The 24,660-nt window shown below is 36.6% G+C and overlaps 1 protein-coding gene and 1 long non-coding RNA gene across 15 annotated transcripts in view; one reads left to right on the top strand and one right to left on the bottom strand.

Moving 5' to 3' along the window:
- Positions 1-24,660, bottom strand: part of LOC119712954 (uncharacterized) — a 120,181-nt gene that overhangs the window by 38,460 nt on the left and 57,061 nt on the right. For all 10 annotated transcript variants that reach the window (XR_011805121.1, XR_005261147.2, XR_005261148.2 and 7 more), the window contains one exon: positions 15,542-15,729. This is a non-coding gene — a long non-coding RNA (uncharacterized lncRNA). The remainder of the gene's footprint in view (positions 1-15,541; positions 15,730-24,660) is intronic.
- Positions 1-24,660, top strand: part of NGF (nerve growth factor) — a 28,946-nt gene that overhangs the window by 1,212 nt on the left and 3,074 nt on the right. For 3 of the 5 annotated variants that reach the window (XM_013092203.5, XM_005011702.6, XM_005011703.6), the window contains exon 2: positions 23,484-23,623. The exons of 1 other annotated variant lie outside the window; for it this stretch is intronic. The gene's annotated coding sequence lies outside the window, so the exon portion shown is untranslated. Of the gene's footprint in view, positions 1-18,163; positions 18,222-23,483; positions 23,624-24,660 lie in introns of all 5 variants that reach the window. One more of the 5 variants, XM_038168507.2, reaches the window with a different exon arrangement.

Here is a 24,660-nt window from a genome sequence, read left to right as displayed (position 1 = left end):
TACGTCTATCCTCCAGGAAGTCTAGTTGGAAAAGCTTACAAATTCCCTGCTGCCTTGACAGACTGACACTGACAATGTTTATTGATTTATACTGGGTGATTAAGCTGTCTTACCTAGTACATTAGTCAGAGACAAAAACGAGGATCCCAGTCACAGAGATGCAGAGTTTGTGTGCTGAAAACAAAAACTGTGCTTCAGTTGCTTTCCTCACTTTAAATTTTCCTTATATGCTCAAGAAGTTTTAGAGAAACAGTGAAAGTTATCATGCTTGTCAGGCTGGTTTTTCCAAGTTGTCATGACTTCGAAGTTGCATTGTAACAATAATACAGATAATTTATGGGTGCTTTCACGTGTTAGTGTATTACAATAAAGTTTTTTCAGTACTTTTTTGCTGAGCCAAAATAAAATGTGACAATTACCTACAAAAAGATAAGCAAGAAGCTGATTTGACTGTAAGTTCATATTCTTTGCACTTCTGAGATGCTTCAGATATTATGGAAAGCAGGCTTCTGTGAAAGCCTGAAAATTATCCTGCCAGCTACCATTCTACGTTTGTCTGCAACTCAGACGGTTATAATATTTTTTGCACTTTCACAAAAAAGATGGTGTAATGAAGAGCCAAATATTTTCAAGTGTTAACATTGTATAATAAGAATTATTTGTCCCTCAAATATATTAATATATCTATACATTAATAATATTTTAATAAATTTCAACAAGGTCTGGAGAGGAATTCTTTCTGACAAATGTGTGCAGTATAGTAATAGTACTTTCATATCTGGATTGATCCCAGCCACTCACCCTAAAGGGTTCTGTCAGTCTGACAAAAGGGTAGCAAAGAAAGTAATTGTGGTTTTCTTTTTCTCACTCTCTTAGCTAAGCAGTGTCCATTTTCTCAAATCAAAAGCTTAAATCATCTTATCAGATGTCTTCATTTAAGTTCAGTGGAAAATTACAATGAGCATAAAGGATCATTCTAACCCTTATACTAAGTAAACAGTTACTACATAGAATGATTAGGCAGTTTATGTAATCACTGTAACACGCTAATTCAAAACATAAGATTAGAAAAATACATAAAATATGTATTAAGATTAGCACTTTAAAGTGAAAAATTCTTTAATGGGATACCCAGAACAAGGGCCAGATAGAATACATTTAAAAGCTAGATTATTTCCATCAGTAGAATCAGTCCCATAAATTCACTTACTGCTCCATGACTTTGGACATAAAAATGGTCCTTTAAGTGCAAATTCCATTGTTTTTCTGTTTCTCCAATATGCTTTTGGAACTGATAGAATATTGCATTCATAGTAAGTGCATTAATTGAATTAAATTGAAGGCATGAGGAAAAAATATTCATGATTTTGAGAAGATAACATTCTACCATTTCCTAAGTTCTAAAGAACAAATTTTGATGTTAAAAACAAAGAGTTAGTAAAATTAATGTTTTAATTCCGAAAGGTTTAATATTCTAGCACCAAAAGTCAAATGATGGTATTGGTGCATTTAGAAATATTTATTTATCCTTTAAATCTTAGTCCAATAAAACGTAGTGAAACTCAGTATCTTTCAAATCAGCTACAGCAATGGTGACCTCTGCTGGCAACTACCCTCTCATCAAAAGAAGTTTAAAAGGCTTGTTCAGAAAGTGACTGTGAAATAAAATATTTTTTAGATCATCTGATACATTTGGAGAAATGTAAGATACCACCTCTTCTCTCAGAACTTGCCTCATGGTAAAAGGGGTGAAAGGCCCATGTAACAGTGCTACTACTACTGCTTGTCTTTCTCAGTAGGAAGGATATTATCTCTGTCCTGAATTTGACTTCAGCATAGTCACACAGGCCAATGTATTTAAGACAATTTCTACAACAGAAGAATCTCCCACCCTGGGATGGATGTCCTATGGGATGTGTGTGTTTTGTTTTCCTGACACAACGCCCTTTTTGCAGCTCTGCTGAATTCATGAAGCATTTGCATGTATGTGTATTTACACCCAAAAATATGTGGCCAAGAAAAGCAAGATCATTTTTGCTTTTGCCAAGAGATTGTAGTATCTATTAATGTGATTCGTGTGCACCCTATTTGCCTGATCCCACTACCACTAAAAATATTTAAGTAACATAAATGGTAGAAAGAAAATCTCAGATCCTTGATATAATCCTGTACTATGCCCTTGTCCTGAATATTGCTTGTAGCTCTGGTCATTATCCGCATTTCAGAAAATATAGAATAAAGTATAACAAGACAAGGTGAAGAAGGCAACAAGGATGATGAAAGGGCCTGGAACAATTTGCATATTTAGAGAAACTACATAGATTACCATTTCTAAGTCTGAAAAAGAAATGGCTGAAAAGGTATGTAGTCAAGATATTTAGAATAATAACTGTCCTGACGAAGTTTAAATGGAAGTGGCTGTTGTCAGTTCAAAAATTGAGGAGCGGGAAATGAAAATAGCATCTGACACATTCAAGGCAAACAAAAGAAGGCAGTTCTTCTCTCCATTCATGATAAAATAAAGGAATTCCTTTCCTTGGGGTATTGTAGTTTGCAGGGGTTCAGCAAGTGATCAGACAAACTAAGAGCAAATGCATTACCTCTGCTTCAGAAAATCTGTGATTCAAAAATGACTGCAGAGTGGAAGAGTATACTGAGGAGATGATCCCCATATGGTTGCTGTATTCTTACATCACTCCCTAAGCATTATTAGCCTTCTCCTCAGTGTTTCAGCCTGTTGAATACTTGACTTATCCTAACAAGAAGAACAGTAACTACATATTTGCTATGGGATGCTGGTTCACTGATCAAAGTATGTAGATTTCGGTAAAAAAAAAAAAAAAAAAAAAAAAAAAAAAAAAAAAGAAGGTAAATATAGCGTTATTTATAGCGTTATTTTTACTGAAGTGTTCAACAATTAGGTGTAAGCATGTATTCATGTAAGTTTCCACCAGAGAAAGAGATTAATGCTGAGATGTACAACTATTCAGGCAAATCAACCTAAGCAGATTATGACTGAGATACTCGTGAAAGGCCTAAGAAAGTACATCTGATTGATCTTGTGAAATTCAGTGAAGTATACTCCAAATGGGAAAACATAATTTTATCTCAGTTCCTTGTGCCCTGTTTATTTGTAGAGCTGACATTTTATTTGAGACTTCTAACTGAACTCACATCTTTACTAACTGTTTTCACTAAAAATATTACACATACAGTTAAGTAAACAGTGTGGAAATATCACACCATTAATTATACTTTCACTATACCTTTCACTCTGAGAACTGCATCACCCCACAAAAGGGAACAGTCCAGAGAATAGCCATGCAAACACTGAAACCTGAATGAGAAGAACCATTCACATATTCTAAAGTTGAAAGACAGATGTGAGATGTCAACTTGACATTGCTAACCAGTCCCCAAATACAGCTGACTTGCTGTTGATGAATTAAATGTTTTTTTCAGTCTGCAGCATGTATAAAAAAATGAATTATGCAAAACTTTCTGTGCATAAAAGTGAGATTTTGTGCCCACAAATCTTGATTATCTGAGATTAATAAAGACCCGCAAATAAGTTACAATGTACTGTAAGTATGTATGTAGATATCATATATGTATGTATGTATACAATATATGTATGTAGACATCATATATGATGTAGACATATGTAGACATCAGGCCCTACCTACATACATACATACATGAATGAGACTTCTATGGCATAGTATCTAAACCCAAAATTTAAATGACTGAACAAGGTATTTTGAAATAACATGTAGGAAGGTTTTACTGCTAAGCTTCTGTAATAGCTTTTGAATTTTCTGTGCCAGTGCTAAATGAATGAAACACCTTTGACTCATCCTTGGAGGCAATGTTTTTCCCAGTAAAGAGACATTCTTCTTTTTTTTTTCCTAGGCTCTTGTATTTAAAGTAAAGCTTTGAGATATTATGGCATAGTAGTTCACAGTATCAGAAGATATAATCATACTTTATCAGATTCACATCTTCTATTGCTGGGAATCGTTGTATCACATAAATATGGCTTCCAAATTTAATTGTGGTATCCCCTAGAATAAACTCTTTCATGGTCACTGAACATAGCAAAAGTCCTGGCCTGAGCTTTAGAACCCAAACACTAACATGGTCACCCCTCAGTCTAACAGTCCCTCCAAATATTTGTTGAACACAGCTCTGGTCACTTTCAGAAATTGTACCTGCAGTAACCAGACCACTTGATGTACTCCAAAATCAAATTTCCTGGTCCCATAGGGTACATAACAGTGTGCTAATAAAATATCAGATTCTGCTTCCATTGAGTTGTTACATATTAAAACCGCCATTGTCAGTGCAAAAAGATTCAAGCACTAATTAAAAAATAATAATAATAAAAAAAAGATAATCAGATGAACAAAAGGTAAGACAATTTCTTTGACTTTGTTTTGGGCCGTGGCTTATATATTACTGACAAAAACATTATGACCGTGGATGTTATTCAAATACAAAGCTGCTTCCAAGAATAAAATTAATGAAATAAATGAATAACTGATAGAATTAAACTGATTCTGAGTTAAGGAGTATGTGACACAAATTGATTTAGCTCAGTTAGCTGTTAACTGTTCAGAAAACTAATGGAAGATTAGACCGTTTCTGACAGTCCTGACCTACAATAAGTAAGTTAGTCAAGCACAAAAGTAGATTATTTCCTTGACAACTTTCTGTTTGCTAATTGTGGATTTGCTTGTCTAAAAATTACTATTCTTTTCCTAATCTCAATCATTTCATATTTTTCCCTCTGTATTGTGATTTTTGTTGTTGTTGTTGTTATCTAGTTCACCAATTGGCTTTGATTGTCTTTATTATTTATACAACCATGTGCAATCTACACTACTAAAAATAAGGTATCGTCAGAATTTTTTTGTGATGGAAATTTGCCAGGTACCTCATTGCTATATATTACTTCGATTATGGCATATTTAACAGCTCTGGGTGACTGAATATGTGTTTTTCTATTTTGAACCATATCTTTTATTTTTGGAAGCCTTTATATGCTGGGTGATTCAGGTATTAAAAAAAAAAAAAAAAAAAACAGCTGTGGTTGTTCGTAAGGAGATTTGCCCACTGGTGAATGACACAGCCTGTATTTTCTGAAATGCATCATTTCCTGCCCATTATTTCATGATCCTTTTCAGACACTCCCTGTAGCAGCCCCAGACCTGCAAGGTGTCTAGGTGCATGCTTTACCACAGCTATATGAATAGCTCAGTTGAAATATTCATTAATATATTTCAAGAAAAACTCACAGTTCTGATGAACCTAATTCGCAATTCATCTCTACTGTAGCGCTGTACTTCCACTGATCATGAAAAAGATTACATTGTGCCCTTTAGGGAGAGTCAGCTGGGCACATCAGCTGCAGTGGGTCAGCAGGCAAGAGTTAACTCTCAAGCTGTTTTTTGACTGCAGCTGTCCATATCCTTAATTCTCTGTTGCTTTCATATTTCAGATTGAAAACCAATACTTCTACACAGCAGCCACACAATGTCATTGTCCTTCAATACGTACTGCAAAGGGAGCCTAGAACAGTCTCTGAAAATGTACAGTTTTCATCTTATTGAGATCCATGAAGCATACTTTCTAAATGCAACAGATGGACCACTACATTGCATAGTCTGCAGACAGCTGATGCTCAGAGCTTTGTGACTTCACAGGACAATTTGTTTCAGGGTAGGAAGACCTAAGAAAGAAAGGGCAAATTTTTCAAAAGTAGCTTCTAACTTACAGTTGCACTATATTTGTATTTAGGACTTGCTTAGCAGGTTCTGAATCAATATGTAGCCTGAGAGTACAACCGCTTTGTAAATTTGATCCCAGGAATGGAAAATCAGACACTTAAAAACTAAGATACATACAAATAATGTTTTCTATAGGGCACTTGCTAAAAGGAGTATGCTAACTATAGTATGCTATTCCATATTATAGTATAGTATAGTATAGTATAGTATAGTATAGTATAGTATAGTATAGTATTCCATTCCCTATTAGCTTCTGCTTGCATTTCTGAAAGTCCATAGGAAACAAACTGTCCATGTGGTATTGGCATTTAAATTTCTGTCCATTTGGTCCTAAGGTTTTTAGGAAGTTAGAAGAAAAAAAAATCTTTCTAATCATTCATATTTAGTATAGTTTCATAGTCCATTCAAATTATCATTTTATGGCTGTTTACAGATCTCAAGGAACCAAGTACACTGAGAGTGTGAATTGCTCAGAACTTAAAGAGACCAACATACATGAATGTAATCTTGGGGGGGTTAAGTATTCTGAATTATATTGACATGCTAAGTCTTTTTAATTAAATATGCAGGTGTATATAGGAATTGTGGCTGATACTTTATACAGCTACATTTCATTACATTTGAGTGATTTCTGGATTCTCTAGAAAGCCAAAGGACTCCCAAGTAGCCATCAACTTCCTTCTGTTTTGTAATGTTATATCAAGCTTCCAAATTCCAGCTTATTTCACTTTCACTTTTTACCAGGAGCCTTGTTGAGCAATGTTGCACACATGCCCCACATGAATAAAGGGCGTACTCTCTACCTTGCCCAGTGATAGTGATACAACTTTGCATTGCAAAAGTTACAGCTTTCTGTCTGAATTAAGAAAATCTTTTAATAGTCTTTTGTAGTTAAGGGACATATGCTCTTTATGTACCAGTAAAACAGCAGGAAATTACATACCCCCAAAAATATAATGTGGAGAATATCTTCGGTTTTCTATGACTTTCTGTCTTTGTGTGTGCGCGTGTATTAGCAATTTATGAACATAAGTAGAATTACGGACACCACCTACAGCATCCTATTTGACAAGTTTTTTTTCAGGTACAGACCTTTTATAATTTATGATCACCAGAAAATGTCACATTTGTATGTTTTTTTGTTTGTTTCTTCTATCCTAAAAGTTTGTAAATATCAGGGAAAAAAAAAAGAAATGTATACTTTTTTATTGGTGTCATCTCCACACATCTAGAAAAAGGCTGAGTTTCGTGTTGACTTTCAACACAGAATATACTTCAAAGTGGCACAAATTTTTGGAGAGAGAAAGTGAGAGAGGCAGAGAGAGAGACAGAGAGAGAAAAAAAAAATGTATAAAGTGAGTTGTACAGAGTTCCCTGAGAGAAAGAAGGCCTGCAAGTATTAAGAAGAAATGCAGCATCATAGAATAAATTGAGCTGCAAGGGACCTCAGGAGGTCACCTGATCCAAATTCTTGCTAAAAGTGGGGTCCATCTAATAGAAGACTAAGGATCATTTAATAGAAGACTAGTATTGTGTAGTCAGTAACAAGAAGAAAACTTCTGCAGTGAGATGATCAATGCAGAAGGCTGGGGATGGTCAGAGTACAGCCATACAGCCAGCTTTTTAAGGAACTCAGAACCAAAGAACAGCATTCAGTCTCTTAGGTAAGACTCAGATTGGCTCCACTGATGAAGTATGATGATCAAGTGATAGTGGCCTGTATTTATTACTGGTTTGACACCTACAAGGGTGTTCCATATTAGAAATAAACCATTGTGGGTTTTCTTTTTTGCTTTGCCTTTCCAACCAGCTACAGCTCACAGTCATCAGATTTGGTATTTTCTCTTTTTGTCCTATTTTCCTCTGAAAAGAGTCCAGATTAAGTACTTCCATCAACTATGATAAATTATCCTTTCACAGGCTAGATTCTTTCCTGACTATTTTTCTCCTGTGATGAGAACTAGGCCCAATTCTTCTGCTCTCCCCACTGACATATTTTTGGACCTAGGCAAAATAGTAAAAAGACTGAAGGGACTTAAAATCAAGGGTAGATTCAGAAGGCTCATATGCTTGGTGTCCCTTCCACTACAAAAGATAGTTGAACAATCTGATGGCAGGTTCAATAACAACAGAAAATACTTGTTCACACACCATTTAGTTAAGCTGTTAACTCCTAATCACAAGATATTTTGCTGCTAAAAATGTAAGCAGATTCAAGGAATTGCTAGACAGGTACACGGAAGGGAAATACACAAAATTTTAAGAACACAGAAAACCCCTCTGGCACATAAAGCTGCTCATCTAAACACTGCAAAAGGATAGGGAAGTGATTGGAAAAGTACCACTATATGCTTATCTTATTTTTATATGATCTCTTAAACATCTTCCATTGTTCTATGTCAGAGACAGTAAGGACAAAATGAGCCTTGCATCTGGTCCAGCATGGTCATTCTTTTGTATTGACAGTATTTTAAAGGGGTTCTCTTTAATGGGAAGCTGATTATTCTCATAATACTGTTAGCAGTTTTATTCATTTTGCTCAGCAAAACAGTTCTTAGTAATTGCTTTTTTTTTACATGGAAGGAAAAAGTACGGAAATTGTGTAAAAAGGAAAAGCAGAGACAAAAATTTCCTCTTTATCTCGTTTTAACTCCTTTTGTGGGTGCGGCATGGAATCAGCTACTTTTCAGTCAATTACCTAATATTAATTCGAGATTGTGTTATATTCACTTCTTCCTGTAATAAAGTCTCCAATCCTGTAAATATGTCTGGTATTCTTTATTCATACATAGATGACGTTCCTCTACATTTCTACCATACATTGGCTGTTTGATAGCATGTGGTGTTTGCTGATGCTCAGTATAACAAGTGATCTCATAGAATACCTTGAGTTGGAAGAGATCCACAAGGCTCGTCAAGTCCATCTCCTACCTAAAAATCAAACCATGTGCCTGAGATGCTTGAGTCCAAATTGCTTGAACTCTGGCAGGCTCAATGCTGTGACCACTGCCCTGGGGAGCATGTTCCTATGCTCGACCACCCTCTTGGTGAAGAACCTTTACCTAACATCCACCCTGAACCTCCCCTGTCACAGCTCCATGCTATTCTCTTGGGTCCTGTCACTGTCCTCAGAGAGAAGAGATCAGTGCCTGTCTGTCTGCTGCCCTCATCAGGAAGCTGTATGCCGTGAGGAGGTCACCACTCAGACTTCGCTGAGCTAAATAAATGAAGTGGCCTAGCCATTCCTCATACATCTTCCCCTGTATCACTGAGCTTTCTCCTCTTCTTTGTTTGTCATATTTTTCACTTTTGGATTAATTGCTAATAATATTAATTCCTGCAGGTTACAGACACATGTTAAATAGCTCAATGTCCACAAGACAGTGTCATTTCACAAGTCAGTTCTGTATTCAGACTAAAAACAGCCAATGCTTTTTGTTCAACCCAGTTAGTTTTAAAGTCTGTTTGACAACTAAGAACTGTCTACTCAGTTATGCATTGAACTTGTATAGTAGTTCATCTTTTATTTATAGAAATGGAAAGCCACAGAAACTAGATGTATGTTTATTTTTCATGTCAGGAAGCCTTTCTGTTCCTCTCCTTATTATTGGTGTTTTTGTCTGTGTTTTGAGAGAGAAGAGCACTGGTGTCCTTCCTTCTCATTTCCTCCATGCCTTTTTGTTAATTTCAAAGCAAAGAAATTAAGAAACTATTTAATGAACTGAAGAATTCCTTACCTTCGTTCAATATTTCAAGTTTTTTAAATAATTCAAAAGTCATTTGAATTCAGTTTTCAGCTCTTTGACCTGTGATCTTGCCATTACTTGAAAGTGAAAGAAAGTACTTTCTAAGACAAGAATGTTTTCAACACCACAGAGAAAATGATCTAATATTCTTGGCCACATTTAAAGTTCATCTCTCTACCTATGAAATAAAATAAATTTGAAAAAGCTTATTTCCCACTGTCATATATTTAAAGTCTGACATTGTACATGGAAAGTAGGTGCACACTTAATCATACCTAATCATCAATAATCCTTCTGCTTTTGATTTTAAGCAGGCAGAAAATTACCTTGTAATATGTACAATTTGGTTATCTACTTTGAACCTAGCATTCATGCGAGAAAAAAGCAAGGAAAAGTTAAAATATGCTAAATACAAACACAATAGGCTTCCTTAAAAAGATTTCTGAGTCAGAAACCTACTAGGCATACCTTATAAAATTTCCCTCCAGCTTATTTTTCTTGTATTAGACAAATAAAATATTAAGGTATTCATAATCTGATGAAAATTGTAGGAAAAAACAGACAAATGCCAAAGAAAAAAACTCTTATAAATGCCACAATTATGACTACAATCTGTGGAGTCTGGTTCTTCAACAACATTTATGATTTTCATGGAATCATAGAATGGCTTGGGTTGGAAGGGATCTTAAAGGTCACAGAACCACAGAATGAAACCTTGAAACCTTGTTGGTGTGTAGTGTATTGCTAGTAAAAGACACATGAATTTGTAATGATAATTTATATTCCTTTTCACCTTCCCAAAACTCATGGTGGGCTCCAAATTAGCAGTTAAAGAAGTAATATCACATGGACTTGTGGTAAGACACAAAACCCAGGAAACACAACTGAAGTCTGGTGAAGAGCTCTGACAAAACCCTTTATCCTCCATTTCTGGCATTTATGTTGGATGAGCCTTATTGGCATGTAATAAATTTATCACTTTGATCCAGTGAAAAAAATAAGAGATAATTGCTTATTTTTAATAACAGATCTTACCTAAGGTTCTCCCACCTTCTTTGCAGAGTCTCTGCTATGTAGTATAGTACAGCTGGATGAAAAAAATGTTTAATTCCAGGTGTACAATTTGCAGCCAGACATCTGTGTTATAAGTTTTATATGATTGGTAATTAAAAAAGAATACAGTGGTATGTTGTTTAGGATCACAAGATGATTATGAATACATTAACTCTGACACGGTGTTAAGGTGTTATTTGTGCTTGGAATTTCCAATATTATAAATGTGATGGAATAGCTTCACATGACAAATATTCAATATTCTACGTCAATGCAAGTAGTCAGTAAAATTGTGCAACCATGTGGGTGCAGGAAAAAAGATGACTCATTTACAGATGTGCTGATGATGAATTCTTCATCACTGCACACAACCCGGGGCACATCAGGAATCAAACAAGTATTTAAATAACCACCATATTTCCAACTGGACAGAATCTTGGAGGAAAAAAAAAAAAAAAGACATAACCTGTCTTCAGCTCCTTTTTAAACAGTTTTTGCTGGATATAAGAAAAACCCGTAGAACCTTTGGGAATTAATTCCTCTATAAAATAACAACTGAAAAAGCTACTGACTTAACTCCAAAATATCCCACTTCCCTTCCAGGTGGAGTCTTTGCTGCTAGTACTAATACCTGCAAGAAGTTGTGTGGGTCGGTATTATTTATCTTCTAAAGGTTTCTAAAAACTTACTTCATTCTATGAGTCTAATTCATAGAGTCTCTGCAACTTATCTGTCCCAGAAAAAAGGCAGCATTGCATCATTGTCCAGAAAGAAGAATGTGAGAGGGCACATGCCATGTTCCAGTTCCAGATTGTTACTCTGTACATTACAGTATAATCTAATGTAAACCTGTAAAAGTGGAATAAAGTTCTTCAATTTTAAGAGAGCCTTGAAAATCTTCAAATTATTGCAAAGGACAATAGATGTTTTCAAGATGGAATTACTGCATGCCTGAGAGAAAAAAAAAATCCTAGTTTTCATTTTATCTAATATTCACAGGTGATATTTTGACATGGTTGACTGAACTTAGTCACTAGATCTTGATTACAGTTTGGCATTTCCTTCTGTGTAGGCTGATCCATCGGGAATGCTGTTCATACTAACACTGAATTAGAGCATGATGACTCAGATGATTAATCAGCTTTCCTTTTTCTTATTAAGAAGCAAATGTTTGACTTCTCCAACTGCTAAAGTGATGATTGTCAAGCCTATATTATAACTCACATAGTTTTGGTCACCCCTGAGTCACATTCTAAGAGAAGGAAAGTAAACTTGTCTATGATCTCTTACACAGCTGTATAGCTGACAAACACAAATAACAATACTGCATCCTGTGTTTTCTGTTTGCCATAAAGTCCTTGTCATTTGAGAGAGAATTTTTTTCCTTTCCTGTTTCTTTCCAATCAAGATTTGTCCCTAGTTTGGAATCAACCTTAAGCACATGGTTTATGGGTTCTGACAGTAGTTCATACTGCTGTCAAATTGCCACTGAAACCAGACCACATGAATTTTGCTAGGTAAATCTAGTCACATCCTAAACAAGATAGCACGGAATCTACAGATGAACCGTGTCTCTAATCTTCAGTCCAAAAATTTGCTGAATTTATGAACCAAGTTGACTAAAATAAAGAAAAAAAATCCACTTTTAAAAATTTCACCTTAATTAAACATGGAGCTTCCTTTTTCTTTCATAAATAGGTAAATCGCAACAGAAAGCCAGACAGCATACAAAGTATGTGATCATTGACATGAAATGTACACGGTAAATGGACATAATGAACCTAGTTAACCAAATATCAGCTAAAGGCATGATGATTCTAAACACACAAAAACTGTCACTCTCCCAGCTTCCAACTAAGTAGATCTCCCAGCATGGAAAGGTTACTAGTTATGGGGAAGAGTTTAGAAAATTAATGACGTTAAAAATGAGATTCATTGGCAACTGTAATTCTAACTCCACTAAGCATCGCCAGAGGCCTGACATGAAGAAACAAGTACTATTTCAAGCAGGCTGCAAAGCCTGTGGACAGATTAACATCTGTCAGAATCATCTACAGTCAAGATCTTACTGATCTTTGAATGCCACAAGTCTTTAGAACATTTACTTTTTCTTTAAAAAAAAAAAAATCACAGATCTGTGGATTTAGTTCTTATATTTTAAATACCTTTCCCTATTACACCTGGGTGTGATGTAGCGAAGTGTTAAAAGGCAGAAGATGTAGTTCTTCTGAGTTATACACTGTCAAGCCTGGCCTTGTATGTAAAAGAGGAGCAGGGAGCAGTTCTGTTGCTGTAGCTAGCACTGCTAATACTAGCCTCCAAACTGTTGATGTTCATGTTTAGACTAGGTTGCTGTGGATTTTGTTTCTGCCTTATCCCTGTCTATCATTAGTAACAAGATTAAGACTTTACCCACATTCTTCTAATTAAAATGCCAGAATTCTGGGAAGAGATTACAAGTCTTCTTCTAGCAAAGTAATCAGGTATTATCAGTATATCTGGGAGTTCAAGTTACCACTTCTTAATATCAAAGTTTGCACAAAGTTAGCACTTATCCATGCAAGCCAGAGAATATACTTCTGATGAAGCACTGTGTTACCTCTGAATATATAGCTCATTATCCACACTGGTTAGAGTAGCAGGTTTCATTTTGTAGTATAGGCATCAACAGCATTTGCATACTATAGTTTAGCTGCAGTGCTGCTTCAAGCTGTTGAATTCACAGGTTTTGGAATTGCCATCCTTCTCAATAGTTTAGGTAACCGAAGATTCTTCACATCTTGCTTGGGACATGTGATCATTTGTGTGAAACATTTTTCCCTTATTAAACTGTAAGAAACATGTCATAAATTTCAAGCTGTATTGCAGTTACCAGCTGTAGCCTTTAAATATTGTTTACCAGTTATTAATTCTGTAGCTTCTCATTCCTATAACAAGTTACTACCACAGGTTTTTCAGAAGTGCCTCCTTCCACTTTGTCCCCTTCCTCTATATCTTTTATATGGTATGTGAAACAGTACTAAAATAAGTTTTTTCAGTTTCTGCAAGACTATTTTGAAGAATGTACAGTGAGAATTTTTTTTTTGCAGCAGCAGCAGTTTGGTCATCCCAGTTCCAAGAATTTATACAATCTATCTGTTGATAGTTCTAACTCTGTAAATGGAAAAAGATTCATCCTTAATATAATAAAAGATCCTGGGAACAGTTACACACTGGTAAGCACAGTGACAATAATCTTCCAATCCTGTCCTATTTTTATTAAAACTACTGCACTTCAAACCCTGCATATAGGGAAAGTCAATGAACCACACAGGTAGTTTAAGTGTGAATAGTGCAGCAACAGTAGTGAGTAGCATCACTTTGCAATTTAGGCATTCAAATTTGTTCAGACTAAGAACAAGGCCAAACAGAATTCTAGAAAAAGTGCGGAAACATGCAAGAGCGCAACTAAAAGGAAAGAGATGGATCTTCCCCATTATACTTTTTGACTGTAGTAAAAAATGCATTCAGTAACCAGATGGTGTTGGAATACAGGAAATCAACACATAAGAACATTCATTTCATAAGGATAAGTGCTAGGTCCTGCACTTGGGCCATAACAATGTGATACACCGGTATAGGCTTGGGGAAGAGTGGCTAGAAAGTTGCCCAGCAGAAAAGGACCTGAGGGTGCCAGTCAACAGCCAGCTGAACACGAGCCAGCAGTGTGCCCACGTAGCCCAGAAGGCCAATGGCTTTCTGCCTGCATCTGAAACAGCAAGGCCAGCAGGACTAGGGAGGTGATTGTCCTACTTGAGAGTCCTTTACAGAGAGAACAAAGTGCAAAAAAGTCTTAGTTTAAATGAAGTACAGGCTTTAGCAACCTCTGCTTGAGAACCGGAAACAGGGATTTGAATTCACCTGTCAACCTCAACAATTCTTATAAATCTGAGCTTCACAATACACTTGTCATAGGAACATCTTAGGGTTCTTAGAATCATTGAATCATCTAGGTTGGAAAATACTTTTTAGATCATTAAGTCCAGCCATCAACCTGACTTACTAAGTCCCATCACTAAACCATATTCCTTAATGCTACACCCATACATTCCTTAAATACCTCCAGCAATGGGGACTTCACTACTTTCATGGACAGCAATATTAAAAAGGATCACCTCTTTTCTTTACACTTTTCTGTTTAACTGTCCTCATACATAGAATAACCTGAGAACTGCTCAAGGACACAGGCATTTCAGGGACAGCTGCAGACTGCCAGCAAGGGAAGACGTCTTGCACACTGTATCATCATTCACTTCTCTCTGCATATTGCACAGATCCTCAGTCAAGCATTGCACAAGGTGATGATGTTGCAGGGTGGTCAGAGTGTGGTCAAAATCCAAAGGTCCACTGGTTCTACCTTAAATTTAATTTCACCCTAAATGTCTGTGTGGAGAAGAAAAGCCTCCTGTCTTAAAACATTCACAGCAGCTGCCTCCTCTCAAACTCAGACATAATATAAAGACAGAAAACTCCTACTCACCCTCTGCTCATTGGGTTTGCACCCAGGAGACCATACCATACAGCTAATATACTGACTCAATTCAAACCATCTTTGCTCTCTGGGAGCATTAATCAGATGTTTTGTGTAACAGCTGCCTGCCACACTGAGGACACTGGGAGCTTTGCACAGTAAAGAAGTTTGAACTGTATTTTTCTGGCCTCATACCTTTAGTGTCAGGGTTTCATGTAAAGCAGAGCTGAGATTCTCAGAGCATACAAATGAGGTAGCCTAAATCAAGACACTGTGCTTTCTTATTCAGTTCATGGAAAAGCAGTTTGAATTATTTTTTCTGAATATATATTTTGTTGCTGAGAATCCATTGTTTTGTTACAACCTGTCTTTATGGTTGCCAGCATAGCCTTGCAGCAGTGCATATCACTGTGCAATGGATTAATACAGTAATGAGTAAATACCTTCCACAAAAGATGAGAGCTGAGATGCATATGACAACAGATGTCCATTACTGCAGCGAGGACTGGGTAGAGAAGCAGCGTTCCATGAGGCAGCTTAACTCAGTATTTGAAAGGAGAAGGTAGGAAGACTTGCAGATAGAGGAGGGAACACATTCAGAAGCCACGTGCAGCAGACAAAATGCTTGGAGCTGGAAAGCAAACAAAAAAGAGTATGTTAAGACATTGGTATGACCTGGAGCGGGACTCTATTCCAGAGAATACAAAATGTTACCAGTGTGAAGAAATAGCATCTGTTTCCACACATCCTGAACAGGTACGGAAATCAAGTTTGCAATGGTTTACAGTTAACAAAGGCAATCTTCTAGCCTGGTTACTGTTCAGAACAGAAAACATACAGGGGAAAAAAAAAAAAAAAAGCAGGTATGGAGCATTTTGCATAATGTTAACACATTTACAGAGAAACCATACTTTAATGTCAAGTAAGTACCAAGTACAAACCTACAAAGCATTAAAGTACATGGGCAAAGTAAAGAAGTCAATTTCTAAAGCTATAATTTGAGTTTTCTAGTAGCAATTTCCACACTGTCAAGTAAAATAAATCATTAGAGAAGAAATTCAATCATTGAGAAGTCTCCATAGGTCTCATGAAGGTAAAAGACCTGATTTAGAAATAAGAATGAATATCAGATAAGTTTTTGTTTGTTTGTTTGTTTTTAAGCAAGGAGGGGGGAGTGGTGAGGGACAAGGGAGAAAAGGGACATAGCTAGTTGTTAGAGAAAGAAACTGCTCAGTAAGAATCCAATGCTACACTTCAGATTCTTCACTTTCTCCAAAAGTAATTTCTACTGATAGACCAAAAGCTAGTGGTGAGGCTCATTTAAAATGGCTTACCATTTTTTTTATGGAAGATGCTACACAGCAAAGTAATATTTCGTTTCAGTATGGATTATTTCTCTACCATCTCAGAAATCCCTGAAGGAACAGAGAAGCATACCCATTTTGTAAGATGGGAGTTTTATTTTGCAATCCTTTGTCTATATCTTCACATTATTTTTTAATGGAAAAAAAATCCCACCTATCACTGTGAACCGCTCTGGCTACAAAAGGTTTATGAACTACAATCAGCTCCTGAGCTGTGGTACAATATATATTTTAAGTTTCTCTCAACTCTAGCCTTTTTTGCTGCCTCCTTCATGTATTTTGACTTGCCAAATACAGACATGCTTCCATTTCCCTTCTGCATTTCCAGAATTCCTGCCCCATTAAAATATCTTTGATGCTTTTTATCAGTATAAAGACATTGGAAAATTTGTAGATAATAAAATTCCTTTTTGAGCTAAAGAATGAATGGAACAGGAAAGCCTAAAACACAAACATCAATTATTAAAAGTCATGCGGATCCTAGCCATCATTTCTGCATGTTATTTGTACTTACATAATGTTATTTTCCAAGTTCGGGATCTAGAGAAACATTACACATGATGAAATCTATACTTGAGAATCTGTTCGTGATATATCAGCTAATTTTTATTTTCACCTTTTTTGGAGTTACTGCATTTTATGTGTTACACTACAAGATCTGTCAAATCTCTAAAAATCTCATTGGTTTCCTATTGCTTTGCATCCTGGCAGAAAAATGGAAAATGATAACAAAACAAAAAATCATGAGCTTGAATAAAAATAAAATGCTAGTATTGCTCTTAGGATTCAGCTGGTTCTTATTAACCCGGGTTTGGACAAGAATCAAGATTTATATTCCCTTCTCAATAGCTGGAATAAGATCATTAGCTGGAAAAGCTTACTGGCCCTCACAGACATTGTATTTTTCTGCCTTAACTACTTTTGGCTGCAAGATGGGATGCTTACATTGTAGTATGATTACCCTTGTACCTTCTCTTCTCAGATTAATTCCCGTTTGATTTTGATAGTTTCATAAAAATGAATCTGAAATTCCAGTCCTTTCAAGTAGTATAAACCATCTTTTTAATTCTCTGGGTTTCCTCTCCATTTCTAGTCATTTTGTATCGGAAACCTCAGGACCAAATATATCAGGCTAAAAACCTGGCTAGACACCTGGCAGAACAAGCTCAAGAACCATTTGTAGAAATTATTTGTAGAAACAGAGAGGGGAAAAAAAAAAGCAGGTGTAATTCTTACACCCACCCTCATGCAGTTCTTGAGGATTCCCTATCTTCTGTAGCAAAAAGGGAATGACACAACTTCTTGTGTTTGGACAGGTGAGCATAGGTGAGCAGCAACCTTGCATGCTGCCAGGTGGTTGGGCAGGATTGAGGTATCTGTCATCATAGATCTCAAATGCATCCAACTTAATATGAGTCGGACAGATTTATCCCATTTATGCTGCAGTAGTTTTCCTGTCAGTTAGCACCTGAGATTTCAGTCACTGCTTCATACCAATGAATTAGGATTTATGAAACCCTAGCATTCTACAATATATATATATATAGTTTGTAGTCCATATTGAAAGTACCAAACCAATCCTCATATGTAATTTCTTAATTTTAGGATTTGCTTAAATAGATGATAATACATAGATTATATGCAACTGTAGTATGCTCAGATACCCATCATTTTTATTTCTTTCTCACTTACTTTTACCAGTTTTATTCCACTGGGGCCACTGACTTCAGGCCAATCAGGTTCACATGATCCTTCTAAGGTTGGTTTCTGCTGTTTATTTTCAGAGAGATTTCTCTCAAGTGACCGTTATTTCATTTTTCCTTCACTGCATTTAAAGAGATTTTTATCCTGACAGAGATCAGGATCTGATATCTTTTATTTGCTGAATGTCAGTTTGTTATCTTAAATATGATAGAATTTCCTCTTCTGTCAGGGCAGCTATGTGCATGTTTATCATTGTGTAACAAGTCAGCCTGCCACAAAAAGAGCTGTATCCCACTGCAAGTTTTTACTGTTACGCTCTCCTTCACATCATGTAGTATGTTCTAAAGAAAGACACATTTGAAATGACTGCTGAAGACTAAATTACCATAAGCATATTCTACGTGTCAGAGTACCATGATTCCGACACATTTGAAATGACTGCTGAAGACTAAATTACCATAAGCATATTCTACATGTCAGAATACCATGATTCCAAATATCAGAAGTCTCTATTGTGTTTTACAATTCAGTATTTACAAAATGAGCCTTTTAGAACTAGAGCTCTGTGTGTCCTGTGCAAGAATCTTCTCATTGATGTGCTCTTCTGTCAGTCTCCATCATCTACTGCTAGAATCCAGCACCTGTTTCTGCAGCCTGGATCTCTCCCACCAAACAGTTTCATTCAGCTCCCTGCACAGAATAATTGTCTCATCAATGAAACTAGAAAGGTGATGGACAATAAAATCCCAAAGCATTTTTTTTTGGCTCAAAACATGTTCAGAAAACAAAGGAATTATACTCCTGCATTTCATTACTTATGGCTGAGGTTTCAGGACAAGAAAAATGGGGTTTTAGGAGAGCTCTCTGTTGCTGCGCATTCATCCTTTGAAGTGAGCCCTGGGAAGACTATCACAGTGATAGTATTATCTGAAGGCAGCTTCCCTGCAGAGGCCCTAGCAATTGAAATATTTATGTACTGGTTCCAGAGGATAGCGGTGACAAAATTAGACTCCTGCAGATAAGCCATTCCCATTACTTATGCCCCAATAAGCATGAAATAAAGCTTAAGTACAAAAGTTTTCCAAATCCTTATCAGTTTCCAATTTGGTGTCTCCACATCACCCTGCACATCATCATTCATAGCACTCTTTTCCTTTAACTATCCAAAATGGACACAAGCATCACAGGCTATCAAGCATTCTTGTAATTATCATTGCCTAGACTAAACTTGAATCAGAAATCTAGAAGCAGATAGGTCCATGTTTGTAGAACATCCTGTGATGATGGTGATGATCATGGTGACACGATGCATGATAATTGCTGCAGGGCAGCATTTTTCTCAGTGTACTGCTCTCCCTATAAATACTCAGAGCATTTTGGTACTAGAGGCCTTTAGAACAAAAGGAAGTTCATGAGACACAGGTAGTTCCAAATGGCTCTTCAGTATACATAAATCTCTTATTGACAGCATGAGTCACAGTAGATGTAATAGAGGAATTAAATCTTGAGTCCATTAGAAATTCTTATTTTCTTGCTCATAGCTAAGATCAAGAGAAAGTTGAAATGCAGTGCCTCTGACACTGTTCTTAGTCATAATGGCTTTAGGATTCCCTTCAATGCCTTCCAGGTCTCAGAATTTTTTCCCCCTCCATTGCTATTGCAAAATCTTAATTTGGTTACTGGTTCAAAGTGAGGGTGTGCCAGTAGACACTTTCTCTTTAACAGCAACCTCACCATCAACTGCCTCCCTCATTTCTCTGTTAACCAGAAGCAGTGATATAAAACTAATACACTACTTGTTGCTTGTTTTGGTGACCTCTGTAATCCTATTTGCTGCATAGACAGACAAGCATATAATCCATCACTGCAAATAACATCAGAAAATAAGTGGCAGTTTACCAGCTGCAAATCATCAGCTAAAAGTAGCCCTACCACAGCACACATTCCCCATACTGTGTAATTACAGAGAACTGCACAAACTTCACTGTTGGTTCAAACCCAATATAGTATGAACATCTTCTTTTGTCATTCTTGTATAAAGCAACCACTCCTCAGCTCTGAAATGGAGAATATTATCAGATACTTTGGGGACTCTGTCCTCATAAGCATACTCCCTTGTTCTTCCACACTTTCTGCATTAACTGCATGAGAGTTGAGAGTATTGATCTTATTTGCACTAGGGAGCTCACTTCTGAAATGTGCTTCATTTCATAAGTTCAAAATACATAAGCATTTCTGTAATCACGAAGACAAAAAGATTCAAATGTGCTGCTTTCTGTTTATTTTTTTTGCACAACCATGAAATCCAACAACTTTAAGAACGACAGAAAACAACATTCCAAATTGTATCATCCTTTAGACTACAACATTCTATGTCTATGTTTATTGCCTATGGTTATTTCTATTCAGAAAAGTATCTGTTTGCTGTGTTTGAGCCAAACTGAGCATTAATTTATCTCTTCCCTTACAAGCACAGGAACTCCTTTAATGGAATCTGGTGACTGTACAATTAGAAAGCTGTACAGTTTCCTCCATCAACATAAGGTACCAAAAATATTCTGTATTACAGACAAATATACTTCATTCTTACTAATTTTTATGGATAGTAATATCACATTAATAGACCAATTCAATTCTAGTGCTTCACTTTACCTTGTCAGGAAAAAAAAAAAAAAAAAAAGAACCTCAAGACTTATGAGACAGGTAAGTCTCACACATTATCATTGGTTCCTGTGATTTAACAGCCTAATTACTCTTGGCTACCAAATGTATATTTGGATGTTCCGCAAGTCATTTTTGCTGAAATGGCATGGATTGGAAATCATTGTAGGACTTGCATTTTTCATTTAAGAATACTGCAGTATAAGCTGATAGTATTCATCTCAAGAGTCCTGTTTTTTGTTTTTCTCTCCTAGCCATATCTAAACAAACTGTCTGTATCTTGAGGACTTCAATGTGTGTAAAAAGCCTACGTAAAAAAAAAATTAATTCAATGGGTTTGAAAACATCTGAGTATTAAAAGACGTTTCAAACCTTAACGCTTCATTTCTTAAATTGAATTTAATACATAAAGATGGTAAATCAGCACAACACAATTCCAAAAATTGAGCTTTAGCCATTTTTACCTAATTTAATTCTGATTTAAACAAATTCCATAGTCTCTTGTATAGATACACAGCTGTAGATTGGCTACATCAGCAGAAGTTTTTTTTTGTGGACACAACAACACATATAAAAGTAAAGCAAATAATATTGGTCCCACTCCATATAATGGAAATCTTCAGAGAATTAATGTGTAGGTAGGATTGCCATTTCTGAACTCTAATATCACTACATTGATTCTGTCTCTCTATAAAGTGTGAATTGCACATGGAATAAGAAACAAGTAATTAGGTATTTCTGTGTAATTGGATGAATAAAGAAAACAGATCACTTTCAGCTCAGAAAACTGTATTTCCAATGTGCCTGTGATCAAAAATGTGTGCACCAAGTAGTAAGTGCCTAGGATAAAACTGATACATAATTGGAGCTTCAATGGTGCAGTGCAGACAACAACAAAAAGGCTTCTCTAAGCATTTTGGAAAAATTTTGTTCCTTCAGTTCAAGCAGCAGTAAACTCTATGCATGCTGGGGATGCTCCGACCTGCTCAGTATTATATATATATATATATATATATATATATATATATAAAATATATATCAATACCTATGTGAGGTGTCTGAATGGTCCTGTTATAAACCCAAGGCTCAGTCTCAGTTTTCACTTTCATGCTGGTAGAACTGTAACACAGCAGTATGGAATTAATTACTGACTGCCTCACCAGGTTTTTGTTTATTTTCCTGGTCTTTCAAGTCTCCCATCAAAAGCTTTGACAAAGCTTTAGCCTCTAACAAATGAATAATGAATAATGAATAAAGGGGTTTTCCACTGTCTTTTTCCACTTAGTGCTCTCCACCCCATCACAACACTCACATTCAGCTAAACTGCGTGGCAGTCAACATTCAGATCACACAGTTACCAAAACCTAATTGGAAGAATTGAGCCTTACTGGGTCCTGCATCTGCAGTGGGACAACCCTGGCTATACATACAGACTGGGCAATGGACAGCAGCCCCGCAGAGAGGGATCTGGGCGTTGTGGTTTACAGCAAGCTGAATATGAGCCAGCAGTGTGCCCTGGCAGCCAGGAGGGCCAACTGTATCCTGGGGTGCACCAAGCAAAGCACTACTATCCGGTTGAGGGAGGTGATTGACCTGCTCTACTCTGCACTGGTGCCGTACCAGAGCAGAGCACAGCAGGACAATCCCTTCCCTTACCAGCTGGCAGTGCAGTGCCTGAGGCACCCTGGACACATCTGGCCCTATTGGCTGCCAGGGCACACTGATGGCTCAGATTCAGTTTTTTGTCAACCAGTACCCCAGATCCCTTTCCACAGGGCTTTCCAGCCTCTCATCCCCAGTCTCTATGTACAGCCAAGGTTGCCCCATCCCAGGTGCAAAGCATAAGATAAATAAGAGCATTAGAATTTCTTTTTTCCATGTCTGCATGAAAGACTTTAGGTATCATCTCTTCACTGAAACAGTGCTGATTCCAAACAATCAGCAGAGTCCCATCACTATTACTGGATAACTTGTGAGATGTTTCATCCCTCTGATCTGCATACTTTTTTTCTCCACTCACTTTCACTAAAAGCAATGCTATAACAAAACAGCCCAGTGAACTTTGCAACAGCATTTCTTCATACACAACTCAAACAGTGATGGGGTGTGTGGGGAAGCTGGAACTCTCCTGTTGGTAGATAGTATTTTGTATGAAATGTTACACGCGTTCACTGTATGTCTTAACAAAAACTTGGATAAACTGAAATTACTTGCAACTGACTGTTCAGAATGTATAGTAGGTTGCACATTGGCAACCCTCCTTCAGGATCCCTAAAGGACTTCCAGGATTCAGGGCATCGTCGTAAGGATAGAAGGCATGGGCCATAAACAGTATAATTAAGATGTGTGCAGAGCACAGGAATGGATAGGACACAGATAGGTTCATGTCCTGCAGGTAGTATAAAGGTCTGGGCAACCTACTTTAGGTATAAAAAAAAAAAAAAAAAAAAAAAAAGGTACCTCTGTCTTACAAACATGGTGCTTTTGAAAGTCAAGAACTGCACTTTTACAACTGTTACACCATGAAAATGAAAAAAGCACAGTTCAGAAAGCCAAGCGAGTGAATTTGTCCCTGAACTCCTGCTATCAAGTGGGAAAGGGTACTGAAAACACGTATTTGCTGGCTAATTACTGAAACAAATACTTCTACTTCTAGTGGAACGCAGAGTAAGCAACTCCCAGACTCAGCTACGCTGCCAAACTGGCCTGATGGCATGTTGCAGCCAAGCCCAGCTCAGCATCTGGATGAAATAAAGACCTTTCTGGGGAGCAGTTTTTTGGGCAGTATACTCAGAGGTAAGCACAACACACACACTTTCTCAGAGCAGACCGAAATAAGATTATTATCAGTATCACACAGTAGCCCGAATGCCTATATCAGAAATGTTTACATAAATATAGGTAGCAAGACACTTAACTAACATATAAATGAGAATGAGAATTGTCATTCTGAACTTAAAAAAAAAAAAATATGGATCTGTCTTCTGAAGAGTGAAGATGAGAGAATTTGCATTTTTTAGAAATTTTATTATTTTGGGAAATGCTTAGTTCTTTGAAATATTAAATGAGTTGCTTCACTGATATCTGCTAGCTAGCTATTATCTGGCTAAAATGGGAGTTTCCATTTACTCTTTCTTCTCTTATTGTGCTTCCATACGCACCTTTTGCAGGGAATGTTTATGTATAACGAGAGATGGTCTGCTTAGATGGCACAGTGCTCACTAAATATCCTCTGTTTTAGTACAGTTCTTGCATTTTTGGTATTAAAAGACTTGTGGTAACCTTTGTGGCCAATGTGACAAACATTTTACTACCAGCACTAAAAATGGCAGCTATGCATCTCCTGGAAGCTCAGGTGGCTGCACATGGCGTGTGCTCTGAACACATTCAGAAAGCACCATTAAAGGATTCAGTAGCTATGCACAAGATAAAGTTTAGAAATAACCCCCCAAAACAGCCCCTAAAATATATGTACATGTCAGAAAAAGTCACAATCCCAACAGTCTTAAGACACACATATTTTTTTTTATTTTTTTTTTGCTTGTGTTGTCATCAAGACTAATCCACTTTTTAAATATGTTTGGTTTTCATTTTCCACTAATGTAATAATTGATAAAAAGACTCGATTTTGAATCTTCAAGAAAACTACCAGGTATTCCAAATACATTTTGTCTGTCTCTTTCTGGTTTTGTGTTAATGGCCTTAAAACAATAATGTTAGCATGTGCAACCTAAGAAAGAAGCTCAGAGAACAAAGGTATGGCACAAAACCAGAAATGAGCTTTTTGCTGGCATTGCTATGCCTCTATCCTATAGAAGGAAATAATAAAAACA

The sequence above is a fragment of the Anas platyrhynchos genome, chromosome 27 (assembly GCF_047663525.1).
Source record: "Anas platyrhynchos isolate ZD024472 breed Pekin duck chromosome 27, IASCAAS_PekinDuck_T2T, whole genome shotgun sequence".
Taxonomy (NCBI): domain Eukaryota; kingdom Metazoa; phylum Chordata; class Aves; order Anseriformes; family Anatidae; genus Anas; species Anas platyrhynchos.
The sequence above is the reverse complement of the archived record's forward strand: the minus strand, read 5'-3'. Positions and strand labels throughout refer to the sequence as shown.